Here is a 14,819-nt window from a genome sequence, read left to right on the forward strand (position 1 = left end):
GCCTCAAACAGTCAGACTCCAAACTCCGCCATGGCCAAGACCAAAGAGCTTTCGAAGGACACCAGGAAAAGTATTGTAGACCTGCACCAGACTGGGAAGAGTGAATCTACAATAGGCAAGCAGCTTGGTGTGAAAAAATCAACTGTGGGAGCAATCATCAGAAAATGGAAGACATACAAGACCACTGATAATCTCCCTCCATCTGGGGCTCCACGCAAGATCTCATCCCGTGGGGTCAAAATGATCATGAGAACGGTGAGCAAAGATCCCAGAACCACACGGGGGGACCTGGTGAATGACCTGCAGAGAGCTGGGACCAAAGTAACAAAGGTCACCATCAGTAACACACTACAACGGCAGGGAATCAAATCCCGCAGTGCCAGACGTGTTCCGCTGCTGAAGCCAGTGCATGTCCAGGCCCGTCTGAAGTTTGCCAGAGAGCACATGGATGATACAGCAGAGGATTGGGAGAATGTCATGTGGTCAGATGAAACCAAAGTAGAACTTTTTGGTATAAACTCAACTCGTCGTGTTTGGAGGAAGAAGAATACTGAGTTGCATCCCAAGAACACCATACCTACTGTGAAGCATGGGGGTGGAAACATCATGCTATGGGGCTGTTTTTCTGCCAAGGGGACAGGACGACTGATCCGTGTTAAGGACAGAATGAATGGGGCCATGTATCGTGAGATTTGGAGCCAAAACCTCCTTCCATCAGTGAGAACTTTGAAGATGAAACGAGGCTGGGTCTTCCAACATGACAATGATCCAAAACACACCGCCCGGGCAACAAAGGAGTGGCTCCGTAAGAAGCATTTGAAAGTCCTGGAGTGGCCTAGCCAGTCTCCAGACCTCAACCCCATAGAAAATCTGTGGCGGGAGTTGAAAGTCCGTGTTGCTCGGCGACAGCCCCAAAACATCACTGCTCTCGAGAAGATCTGCATGGAGGAATGGGCCAAAATACCAGCTACTGTGTGTGCAAACCTGGTAAAGACCTATAGTAAACGTTTGACCTCTGTTATTGCCAACAAAGGTTATGTTACAAAGTATTGAGTTGTATTTTTGTTATTGACCAAATACTTATTTTCCACCCTGATTTACCAATAAATTCTTTACAAATCCTACCATGTGGATTCATGGATTTTTTTTTCACATTCTGTCTCTCACAGTTGAAGTGTACCTCTGGCGCAAATTACTGACCTCTGTCATCATTTTAGGTGGGGGAACTTGCACAATCGGTGGCTGACTAAATACTTTTTTGCCCCACTGTATGTTAGCATAATATAAACAAGCTAACTTTTTTCCACTCGATAAAAGTTACCGTGAGTGTTCTCGGTGGTCAGGAACAAATGTAATCGCATGGCAGGATGCTGTAAAAGGACCAAACTTCAGCCAGAAGAACAACTGAGATAATCCATCCACAATACGAGGTTAGTCATTCATATACTGCTGCATGGGCTGGGCTGCAGTTACATCCTAAGGTTTTAAAAACTGAGCTTAAATAAATGATTAGCGGTAATAAAAGCCGAGGGAGGTCAACAGTGATCACTGACTGTTTTAGGAGCTTTTTGAGATCAAATAGAAGAAAATACAAAACATTAAACATGTTAACAACACAAAAGCCACATTAAACGCAGACTACTTTAGGCCCGGAAGTAGGATTCGTCGCGTCATCACTGAACAACCGGATATAAAGCGCCTTGAGGTCTCTGTTGTTGTGATTTGATGCTGTATAAATAAAATTGAATTGAAAAATTGAATGTCTGCTGAAATTGCACTGATTTGGATTATTTACTGTTTCACTGTAGTTAAAGTGTGGAGGTAACTAGCAGCCGAGGCTCGGTGCAGAACGTTTTAGCACACTGCTGCCTCTCACTGATCATCGTGGGGTCGGTTTGGTGTCCTTTCAGACTGGAGTGAGATGGTCTGAGGTTCGGTTTAAGCCCTGAGTTGTATTTTAGAAAGACTGTAAAATCAGATCCAAGCACAAGTGTATGTGAGAGTATTCATAATAAGAATGGAAGCAGACAGAACGACGGTCTGCTGCTTCTCCTTTAATTCGTCCTTTTCACTCGTACCCAGATCTGGATGACCATCTACAAGGAAAGAACACTGTGTCTACCTCTCTCATTAGCATCCAATTAAATTCTGTCTAAACAAACACACAGTCAACAATTACTTGTTCTGTGTACTTTGTTTATTTACTCTATTTTTCTATAATGAGAATATTTAGTCCTTTCTGCCTCGAGGTTACGGCGAGCATCTTTTTGTGCTTCCCTTCAGAAACCCGTCTGTTACAGATGTTAGACTGACAGATACAAAACAGCAGAGCTTCAAACAACATTGTCAGTCCACATTTCTTCTGCAAGCAGCAAACTTATACTCATTATTCTGGGCTTCAGTTTATCACTATTTCATGTACAATTTGCAGGATACTTAAAGGGTGCACACACTTTGGATTCTGGCTCGCAGTGCGAGATGAAAAGTCAAAATCATTCACCTCAGTGTCTGTTCAAATTTTCATGGCGGTCTATCCAGTAGTTTTATTCTCGGCCAAAGAACTGATGCACTGATGCAGTCGAACTGACTGATGGACAGCACCCTCCTTAAAGTCTCACCGCTGGCACGGGTAAAAGAAAAAAGCCAAGCGTGCAGGCGTACTGTGACAGAGACAAAGCCTCGTCCCGAGCTTACAACACACGGGATGGAGGGAGTACAAGGGATAAATGAAGAGCTTATCCCTGCTATAAATCCAACTTAATTCCAGTGTCTAATCAGTATTCTGCCAAAGCCCTCTTTCACACATATTTTCATCTATTATACTAACCTTCCAGTGTCTGTTAGAGAATCCTGAGTGGAATACCTTCCTTTGGTAACCACAGAGAAATGGTAATGTGGGTTTGAGGCTGTGCCAACAAAGAAGCTGCAGCGGGTTCAGTGAATAGATATATTCAAACAAAGAGGAAGCACTGACATCCCCCACACTGCAGGAAAAAGCAGCCTTGGTGGGTATTAGCTCCTGTAATTAGTGGACAGTGTTTAATGAAAGCAACACACGAAGCTGTAGTGGTGATTACACGACACGTCTTTAACACAGAAGCTAATACAAAGCAGAGAGAAGCAGGACAAAGGCACTTCTGTAATTCAAAATGAAACACATGCAGTTTCCATGTGTGAAAATTAGAACAGGATCCTCAAACGTAATAATATAATAGAGCAACAAGCACTTACACGAGTGGCTCACAGCACTCAAAAGCAAAAACAGCAAGGCTATTAAAAGAATGGAAACGTTTCAGGCTGCGTCCACACCACTGTGGACAGTTTTAAAAATGCTTTTTCCGTCCACACTGAGAAAGAAGAAAGAAAGAAGAGCCCTCGGCTCACTCAGAAATGCAGAATAAGTGATTTTAAAACATAAAGAAGAAGAAAGGGAGACTGACAGGACGTGTCATAAGAGTCACGTTCACCAGATGATGGTGGGAAATAGTTTGGTTGTTGGACAAAAGAGACAAGGAAAAATGAAAGAATCTATCTCATCGTTTCAACAAAGGCCGTTTGTTCACTGTAGATGGATGAGACGACTTTACAGAAGACAGATTTTCAGAGAAATCTCAGAGGCATCAGATGCATATAGACGAGTATAAATGAGGAAGAGCACGTCACAATCAATTACTAGACTCTGTACATGTTTATGAAAGATTAACATAGGAAAAATGGCATTTTATCAAAGAGAATATAGAAATGTGATAGAGTAGAAGGGTTCTCACAGCAGTACGGCAGGTCTGACTGGCTGTGACCAGAGTCAGAGAAGTCAGTGCCAATCAAAGAATCCCTTTAATTTTTCAGGTTATTCAATAGAAAAAATATATTTTGTACTCATGAATATACATAGATTAACATGCAAGTCTGTCTTGCAACAGGCCTTTAATTAATCCTTTAAAAATATAAACAGGTTTGTGGAAGTCGCCATGTTCCCTCGTGGCTGGTCTCTAGTCACGTATGTAACACCAAACACCAAAGGACGAGAGAAGTCGTAGGCGTGCCGTGGACGGACATTTAAATTTGTGTCTGCACCTCAGACTCAAGCTATGAATGATCGTACCTGTTTCATTATCTGAGACGATAGACGAGGTCCCCGTCACCAAAGGAAAGTGAAGCCACGACACGTCATCTGCTTCCTCTTTGCTCTTCTCCTGATCTGAAGTCAGGGCTCTAACACATGAAAACCTGCATAAACACAGTCATTGTCACAATTACTTATTGTCAGCAGATTAAACATGTGACCCTCCCTCTACCAATGTTTAGCCGCTCTTGTGGCTAAACAACAGCAGCTGGTTTTAAGCTAACAATATGCCAGCTTATATTAGGCTCTGGTGTCCTAAAATCAGAATTTCTCTCTGATATATAAGTTTGATCACATTCTCACATCATGTGTGAGTGTATTCAGAGTGTCAGAGTCCAACAAAGCTACATCCACTCCAAAAAGAAGTTCCTCTAACACAGATTAACAGCAGCTAAATCAGGCTAACAGAGGCTACAGCAGGCTAACAACAGCTAAATCAGGCTAACAGAGGCTACAGCAGGCTAATAACAGCTAAAGCAGGCTAACAGAGGCTAATAGTAGCTAACAGAGGCTAAAGCAGCAGAAACAGACACAAAGGTTCTGTCTTCAGCAGCTCACCTCAGTATGGCTAGGGATGGGTATTGTTTAGGTTTTATCCAATACCAGTACCAAACCGGTACTTTTGAAACGGTGCCGGTGCTTAAACGGTGCTCAAACCGGTGCTTAAAGAATGGAGAACACAAAATTGGTCCAAAAACCTCTCATATTCAGCTGTTTTTTGTAAAAAGATAACAATGTTAGCCTTTTCTGCAGCTATGGGGCATATATGGTATCACTCTTGGCTGGAAGCAGTGCTTAAACAATGGAAAAAACACAAACTTTGTCCAAAAACCTCTCATGTTTAACTGTTTTCCACTTTTTCTTTGGTCATTTTAGCCTTTTTGGCCAGGGTGAAGGGAGTATCTGCCATCAAACAAGAAGACAGCCGCATGTAGCTATGATGATGTTTGCTAGTTCACCTTACATGCATTAATGTAATAACGTGGTTAGCCTACTCAACGTAAATTACACACGAACAACATTAAACTACTCACGCAGAGAAGCACGGCTGCTGCTGCATCATCATCCTCATCATTTCTGCTACACTGGCAGGGCTAGGGGCCAGGACTCTCCTCTTCGGGTTCTTGGGGATGTTGCTAACTCCGGGTCCGATAACAGGCACCACACCCGCAGTAGACGTATAGCATTTTGTTAAAATGTTATACGTCATCAGATTCGAGGTGTTACCTCCTTTGACAGTATCACAGTATCAGCTTAAAGCACTTGTTGCTGCTGAGTTTGCATCTTTTGCTGTGAAGTACAGCCAGACTTTGACCGCTTTGCCTTGGGCGTTTTTAATCTGTAGCTCCGCTCTAAAAGAACGTACGTACCTGGGCCCGCCTACTATCCTCGGAAACGTAAAATGATTGGCTAGAATCCAAAGTGTGTCACAGCTCAGGAAAAAAAAAGCACCGAAATGTGATGAGCTTCATGTCAGACCTCTTTCATGAAGCTTTTAAGCCTCTTCTGTATAAATAAAGGTGGAGACTTCACAGCAGGGATGTGTACATTTACTCAAACACTTTTTAATGTACTTAGTTACTTTAATGTACTTAGTTACTTTAATGTACTTGTAAGGATTTCCATGTTGTGCTGCTTTCTGTGTTTATTCCATATTTTGGATGCATCCACTACACTGTATACTCCATACGATTTATTTTAAAGCTTTAGTTATTATTTTGCTGATTCAGTATCATAGATCAAACTGTCCAGCCATTTATAAGTTATTAAAATCATCATCGTCAGCTGCAACATTAAAGAGATTTACACATCAATAAATCAATAATCACAATCCACTGATATCATATATAGAACAGAAATGCATAGTGAGGACAGTTACTTTAGCTACTATAAATATATTTTGGAAGTACAACTTGTTTACTGTTTAGGGACTTGATAAGGATCATGACTTTTAGGTTATGATTATGTTGAAATTATCATGCAGCACCACGTTTCGCATGATAAAGCTGTAATAGATGACAGGGCTGCACATGAGCCTGAAAATCCTGTTTTCTGTTCTGATTGTATTTCTGTAGAAACACTCTGATGTCCTGTGGGCTCCTCTGGCGTGTTCTTGGTCCCTGTGCACCACATTTAAAAATACTGGAAAACTCCTGCCGCTGCATCTTTGATTCAGTTTGAATCCTCGGATCTTCCGTACTCCACGGCACGCTGCAGTCAGACACCTTACAGTAAAGATAGATCACTTTGGACATTACAGCAGAAAGTGGAACAGAAGGTTGTCAGTTCTTTGATCCAAGTCCTGTGAGGCCTGGATGCGCACAGCGCTACCTGCAGAAGAGTAATATCACATCTGAATAACTGTTTGATGTTAGTTAAACCTGCCCCATTGTTACCTAATTGCCACCTAATTTTATAGTCACACTGCACATAGTATGTAAATGTTATGCTTCTTTTAGACGTCTGAAATACCTGAGGGAGGCTGAAGTGTTGGTGCACCAAAGGCCAACCAGCAGCGGAATAATTGGGGGAAGGAAAGGCTGCTGATTATTATGGGGTTCAAAGGTTCTTCTGTGGAACCAAACTTCAGCGAATCCCAAGGCGGTCGGTTAGGTCGGCTCCTTCCAAACAAACACGATGAATGCACGGAGCAGGAATCAGAAGAATCCATTCACACGTTTGATGTTTTTGCCAACATAATAAATGAAGCCTGCAGTACAGAACAGTTCCCTACCTGTGAAATCTGCAGCAAATACAACATCATAATGAATCTCATTCGAGAAGCATACAACAAATGTACTAAATCTATAGGGACTTCACGAAGGAAGCAGATGTGGCAGACAACGTCAAGGAAACAGTGAGTGTCGTTGTACAAAGTGTGTTGGACACAGGAGAAGGTGACAGCTGTAGAGATGTCAGGGACTTTGACGTGGTCCAGATTATCTGCCTGTAAACGGCTCACAAATGCTGTTCTTGTGGTCAGAGGTCACAGGACGGAGAAACCATACAGCAGTGACAGGACATGAAACCAGTCTGATCCACAGAGGCTACATCACAGGCCTCAGATAATCAGCTGCTCGCGTCTTGTTGTGAGATAGAAGGTCACCTTCATGTCTTGTAGCGTCCAGGCCTCAGCAGGTCCACGCTGCACCGACCGTCTCGTAGGTGGTCGTGACGTTTTGGCTCATCCTTCTTATACTTCTGAAAAATAGTTTTAGAAAACTCTTCATAAGACATCTCAAACTTGACATGAGAGTTTTTTAAGGACTTGTGCATCTATTTTGCCCCGTAGCTCATGTCTCATCCCTACCTGTCAGCCAAAAGCGACCTGCTGCGCTAAGGTTTCACACCCCTACAGCCACATGTGCTCGGACTGAATTCATTATTCTTTAATGGCACGCGCACACAAACTCTTAAGTTCCTGATGCAATTATTGCTCATACACCTCATGCAGATAAATGTGAGCTGCACTGTAGTATCCTGCTGTTCCTTATTATAAATAGCCTCTAATGAATCGTTACTTCAAGCCTACCGATAGGCCTTTGACATGAGTTATGTGTTATGGTGGTTATGAGAGCACACTGCCAGGAATAATCAGATGGGGTAATTATTGCCTCCTCCAGTTTAATCCGCCTTGGCCACATCCCTACATGTTGCACTGACATTGCGTGGAGGTGTTTCAGAGGCTTTTCTCGCCCTCCCTCATTCTGGATCGCACTTTGTTGGCTGCACGGTACTTTTGATAAACCAACATAAAAGGTTTTTGTAAGACACCATCAGATCAGCTTCAGTGCACCATAGCATTGATTTTTCAAGTGTCTGGAGCTCTGCTGCAGAGATGGAGTTTTCTACAAAAGATGTTCCTTCATTTAGTGTTTTGATGATATTTTGGACCGTGCACCGTCTGAGACGTCGGCCCAGTGTCACGACTTTTCAGCTGAGGCTGGATGGTGATGGTCATAGTGTAACCGGTTTCTGCTTCATCCCGCTGCAACAGTTCGGCCCAAACAGACTCCTCGACTCTGCGTTGTGTTGTGTTTTTAAAAAGACAAGGAGTCTCTGATCGATCGTTGCCACTTTATTTCCTGAATGGAAACAACGGTGTTGTATCAGTGCAAATGGCTCGCCACACACCACTCCGCACAGCACACTCTCGTATGGCTACGGCAGACTGGCAGCGATTACTGCAGCCATATTACAATTTTTAGTATACAATAAAATAACAGCAACAACAAGTGATGTACCTGAATGGAAACAACGGTGTTGTATCAGTGCACAGGCTCGCCACACACCACTCCGCACAGCACACTACGGCAGAGCATCCATTAGCATTCCGCTTTAGCATACAGTTTCACACATTAATAAACAAATGAAAAGTACATAAAACTGGTGTTGGACATGTGTCCACTAAGCACTTATTACACTCGGTGCTCATCAGCTAATCAAACATGTTTTATGTGTCTGTACTACTTGGCTATATCGTGTGCGGAACAATACAACTCACCTCTCGTATGGCTACGGCAGACTGGCAGCGATTACTGCAGCCAGCCTCACCTAACCAGCCACACCGAGAGGGGGGGCGCTGTTTCCCCATTGCACTGATATTTGTGGCAAGTGGAATAATACCATATAAACACTGTTACATTCCCCCCTGCTGAATTCCACTTGCACACTCAAATAAACAAACACCACAAAAAAAAAAAAAAAAAAATCAGGTACACCACAGTCACCATAACACAAACAGAGGACAAAAACCCAATAATCCTCAAAAAAAAGAACAAGATAAAAAAAATCCAATAGCTAATCCATAGCTATCAACATGTGATAAATCTGTTCAGTAATACCAGGTCGTACAGTCACAAAGAAAATTCAGTCAGAGGACTATCCCCAAAGGAAGTAGAAGAAGAAGTTGGCCAGACCCCTTCCAAAAAAAAGAACAAAATATGCCAGTTACATATTTCATCACATCATAACTGTACGCCACTCTGACACAGAAAAATCAACGACAAATGATCAGTTTCAATTCTAAAGATCAAAGTCCCACTTCCACAACAATAGAATCAACTCACAGTTATCAACAATATTTACACTTTAACAGGTCTCTGATGCATCATTTCAATCAACCTGGAAACAGGCTTAAGTAACCGTCCCACTCTCGATCTAGCACGGGTCCCCACCACCCTGCTAACATCAATCGGGTCTGCGTTGGGCAGAACAACTGTGGTTAAGACATGACCCTCAGTAGCAGCTTCATTGTCCTGGTCACCGTCAGTAATGGCTGCCAACTCCAAAACAGAGGAGGCTGCAACTGGGGCCACAGACATAAGCAGGTCAGAATGTTGAACACCAAAGGTGGCATCCACCTGCTCCTCAGTGTCAACAGGGGGAACACTGGTACAGGCAAGCTCTTGATCCACCATGCGGCCTTCTGGTTGAGTAACCCCTGTCATCAGCGAGCCGCTGGACACTGCAGACGGTAAGTCAGACACCCAAGCTCTCGTCCTGTATTCAGCCGTGCCCACTGATGAGTTGCAGACAGCTTCTCCGTCGCATCCAATCATCAGCGAGCCAGACTCAGAAAGCTCATCTCCATCATCCTGAACTGAAGCACCACTGAGAGGGAGGAAGTTCACTGGCATTATCAGGTTGCGATGCACAACTTTCACTTGCCCTGTGGAATCATCCATCAGCTTAAAGGTGTGACTCTCTTCATTTTTGTCAAAAACTGTATAGACAACACTCTCCCAGCGATCAGCAAGTTTTCTTTTGCCACGTCCCTTTTTGTTGGCCAAAAGGACGCGATCACCAATCTCTACTGGGGCTCCCCGCACTTTCCGGTTGTAGAGGTCCGTGTGACGCTTCAAATTTTTGCGTGCCACCTCCTGCGCCAAATCCATGGCTTCTTTGAGGTCCCTCCTCAATGTCTGGACATATCGATCATAGTTCATGATGTCTTGGTGCTCAATAACAGAGCCAAAGATCACATCGATCGGCAGTCTTGGCACTCTGCCAAACATCAGCAGAAATGGCGCATAGCCAGTTGTCTCATGGACTGTGCAGTTATAGGCGAATGTGAGAGCTTTCAGTGCCTCAGGCCACCTTTGCTTGGCTCTTGGGGGTAATGCACGAATCATGTTGCCCAAGGTACGGTTCATCCTCTCGCAGGAGCCGTTTCCCATCGGATGGTATGGGGTCGTGTGAGACTTCTGGACACCTGCCACATTCAATAGCTCGGCAATGAGCACACTCTCAAAATTAGCTCCTTGATCCGAGTGAAGGCGTTTCGGAAAGCCGTAGATGCAGAAGTAGTTATGCCAGAGTTGGTGTGCCACCGCCTTGGCAGACTGATTGGGGCATAGGAAGGCCTGAGCCATCTTAGTAAAGTGGTCTGTGACCACAAGCACATCCACGGATTTGTTCGCTGAATCCTCCGCAGACCAAAAATCTATGCAGACCAGTTCAAGGGGCTCTGATGTTCTGATATTCTCCAAAGGTGCTCTCGCCTCTGGCTCAGGCGACTTGCTAACAACACACCTTCTGCAGCACCGTACATACTCTGACACATGCTTGGCCATACCAGGCCAGTAGAATCTATGCCTGGCCAGATAAAGTGTTCTTTGTTGTCCCTGGTGACCGGCTTCATCATGGACGCCTTTCAGTACAGCGAGCCGCAAGGTTGGCGGAACAACATACAGATGAGTCTTTGTCTTTGAGACGGGATTCTTGGAGACTCGATACAGCACACCATCCCTCACAGTTAACTTGTCCCAAGCCCTTAGAAATCTCTTCGTATCAACCGGTTCACTTGCCCGCTCCCTCCTCGAGGGTCTCCGTCCCCTTTCCACATAGGAGATCACTCTGCACAGCACATCATCACGCCGCTGGTGTCCCACTAGGTCATCATGCGAGAAGGGTTCAGAGTCAGACTGGTTTGGCGTAAGTACAGTCTGAGAGCATTGGGGCAGAAGGAGAGCATGTGGCCACACCCTGAACTCATGTTCACTATGGGCCTGGAAGACAGCTCCCACCTCAGAAGATGTCAGCATTCCTGTCTGTGCAACAGCCGTGCACTGCGAAACAACAGGCTGGTCATTGCTTGAGGCCTTATCAGCTGAGTGAACAGTCCATCTGAAGGCCTCCTGAACCCCACCAGTGGCAACTGCCTCTGCCTCTGCCAGAAGTTCATTATATGGAACCCTTATCAACCGGTGGGAGGCCCTGGGGTGCACGAAGGGCTCCCTGCTCAGCGCGTCAGCCACCACATTTTTAGGACCAGGAATGTACTTTATGTCAAACTGAAAAGGCGCTAGCTTTGCGATCCACCTCTGCTCACATGCATCCAGTCTTGGCTTAGAAAGTATGTAGGTGAGAGGGTTATTATCCGTCCATACGGTAAACTGATGACCCCTCAACCAGTGATGGAACTTGTCGCACACCGCCCACTTCAATGCAAAGAACTCCAGCCTATGCGCTGGGTACTTGGACTGTGCATGATTGAGTGTCTTACTGGCAAAGGCGATCGGTCTTGATGTAGAAGCTCCAGAAGGAACTTGCGACAACACGGCACCAAGGCCACTGCTGGAGGCATCAACAGAGAGCAAAAAGGGCTCCTCAAAATTAGGATGGGCCAGGAGCACTCGATCCAACAAGGCCTGCTTCAGCTCATTGAAAGCTGCCCTGCATTCATCCGTCCAGTCCTCCTCACACAGCTTTTTACGCACCAGCCGGTGCTTTCGCCGTGAACCACGAGGGCCTTTATCCCCAGATGTCAGCCGAAACAGAGGTTTTGCGATGGATGAGCAGTTCTCAATAAATTGTTGGTAGAACATTACCATCCCCAAAAATGAGCGGACCTTCTGTTGGGATGGGACACTCAAACCCGCTTCCATAAGGTCTGCCTCTGCAAGGGATGTAATGGATGCTATTTTGTCAGGGTCTGACTGTATCCCATCAGCATTTACAATGTGCCCCAGGAATTTCACAGACTGTCTCAGGAAATGGCACTTCTTTGGAGCCAACTTAAGGTTGTGAACCTGGAGTCTCTGGAACACCATATGCAAACGCTCCAGTGCCAATTCTTCTGTCGGGGCAAAAACCAGAACATCGTCAAGATAACACAGCACACTGAGGAAGTTCTGATCCCCAAAAATGCCTAGCATCATCCTCATGAAGGTGGCCGGACTATTGCACAGTCCTTGTGGCATACAATTATATTCGTACAACCCAAATGGAGACGTAAATGCCGTGTACTTACGGTCCTCTTCATGCACCTCCACATTATAATAACCCGAAGTCAAGTCCATTGTGGAGAACAATCCGTTCCCTCCCAAAGCAGCCAGTGCGTCAGCCGGATGTGGGAGTGGGTGAGCATCTTTGACAGTTCTAGCATTAAGCCAGCGAAAGTCGTTACAGATTCTCAACTCACCGGACTTCTTCCAAACTAACACCAGGGGTGATGCAAACTCACTGCAAGACTTCCGAATTATTTCCCGTTCCTCCATGTCATTCAGAGCCTGTCTTAGTTTTTCATAATGAGTCGGTGGCACACGTCGGCATGGCAACCGGAATGGCTTGTCGTCCACAACTCGAATTCGATGTAGGCAGCCGTTAGCCTTGCCACAATCCAGCTTGTCTCTCGAGAAGATAGACTCAAACTGGGCTATAAGGCCAACCAGTTTTTCTTTGCCAGCCGGCGAAACTGCACATGAATCAATGTCGATATCAGACAGCCCCAGATTTTGCAGCACTGCATGTAAGGGGCTACAACCACTTGTCACCTCCTGTGAGGATGAATCATCTGGCAGAGTGGAAACATCAGTGACTAGACTCTGCTCATCATGGCACCAAGCTGAGCCAGTAGACTGTTGCATGTTCTGTTGCAAGTAGGAGCCAGTGGGGCTGAAGTTCTCCACTGCTGCACAGGGGGACACGTCAGCCAACTTCATGTTCCGTTTCAGTGTTATCGGCTTTAACAGACACTTTGCCACCCAGGGTCACATTTTCATAGAACAGCTCATCATGCTGTTTTAGTCTGTGTGTGTTCTGAAGAACGGGTCTCCGGCCAAGCTGGCGCTCCTCACAAACAGTGTGTAATACAGATTCTAAATCATCAAAATCATCCTCTTTGGGGGCGATTTCAGGCCTAACACTTGCCCCCTCCACATGTAGGCCATCTAGTTTCCCAGCTGCTGGGTGGCTGAGTCAGGCCCCCTCACTCTGACAGACACGGCCCTGGGGCATTGAGCCCGTGTGTGGTCGCCAGCATGGCAGATGAAACATAGCTGATGGGCTCTACAGTGGTGATACGTAGTGTTCAGTGTCACCACAAATCACGCAAGGCACAATTTTGTGTGTTTGGTTACGGGGGACCCTTACATCATCCTTAGCAGGCAGCTTTGCTTGTCGAGGCTGTCCCTCCAGGACTTTCTCCAACAGGGCTATCACATGATCAAGACGATCAGTAGGTGGTTTTGCATGAAGGCCAGGAAGTGATGCTGAGGGAGAGGTTGGTGATGGTGTAATACACTTACTGTTGCCTGTCGCCTGCTGCACATTAGGACTCACCTCCTGTTGCTGAAAACTCAAGGCACTGACTGCACTAAACTGAGGGGTGCACTTCCGGTCCTTGCCATGCTCCAGCAATTTCTCGTGCACATCAGCAACCGTCCACTGCTGCAGGGGCTTGCACTTGAAAATAAGAGACAGTTCTGAGTCTGGACAGTAGCGGATAAACATAGCAGTCAGCTCTTTTGTCAGATATGCAAAGGACTTATTTTGTCTCTTCAGACAGTCTTCAGTCACCTCCATGGCTCTGTTCAACCTGAGCCAGTAATCAAACGGTGTTTCACCTGAGTTGGGTAGTGTTGCATAAAAATCAGCTAAAGGCATGCTTGAACAGGCAGTGTCACTGAAGTGCTGCTTTAAGATCTCAAAAATGGGCTCTGGGCCCCTCTCAAGACACACAGATGGCTTACTACATATGCCCACCTTGACTATTTCTCGTGCCCTCCCCAGCAGTTTACTCAGCACATCATCAGCTTGTTCAGCAACTGGTACCCCTCTTCTCTTAAAAAAAGTCATCATCATTTCCTCCCATTCCTGAACACTGCATGAATCACAGCCATCCCCTCTAAAACACACAGGTTCTTTAACATCAGACTTTACAATCACATTCAATAGTGAGGGTTCAGATAACACATTATTGGCAGACCCAACAACACTGTTTCCCACTCCAGAGCCCAACCGAGATTCAAGACAAGAGGCAATGCTTTCCCCAATAGAAAACCCAATTTGCGTTGCAATCTCTGCATAAAGGTCCTCTTTTGTGGGACTGGTTTCTGATCCAGCATTTTGTAGATTATCACAGTTCCCATCAATAGGGTTTTCATTTAACTCAGCAAGGACAGGCTTAGGTGTGGAGGAAACTGGGGCTGTCAGCAACCTTGATCTGCCTCTGCCAAATGAATGCAGAGGGGTAAAACCAACTGCCCCCCTTCCCCTGCCAAAACTGGGAAAATCTGCCATGGCTCAATGTGTCCCTCCCTTTTTTTTTCTATTTAACTCTCCAAAAAAAGAAACACAGAGAGCCCCGCCCCGATGTCTCTAAAGAACGCAGAAAATGGCGGGACTAAGAAAAGCCAGTCTCCCGCGACTTTTCCACCTTCCAGGAAGTAGACGGCCCCCGTTGCGGTCGCAG

The sequence above is a fragment of the Copadichromis virginalis genome, linkage group LG16 (genome assembly GCF_057382275.1).
Source record: "Copadichromis virginalis isolate Kocher_CV1m ecotype Utaka linkage group LG16, C_Virginalis_male_GT1.1, whole genome shotgun sequence".
Lineage (NCBI taxonomy): Eukaryota > Metazoa > Chordata > Actinopteri > Cichliformes > Cichlidae > Copadichromis > Copadichromis virginalis.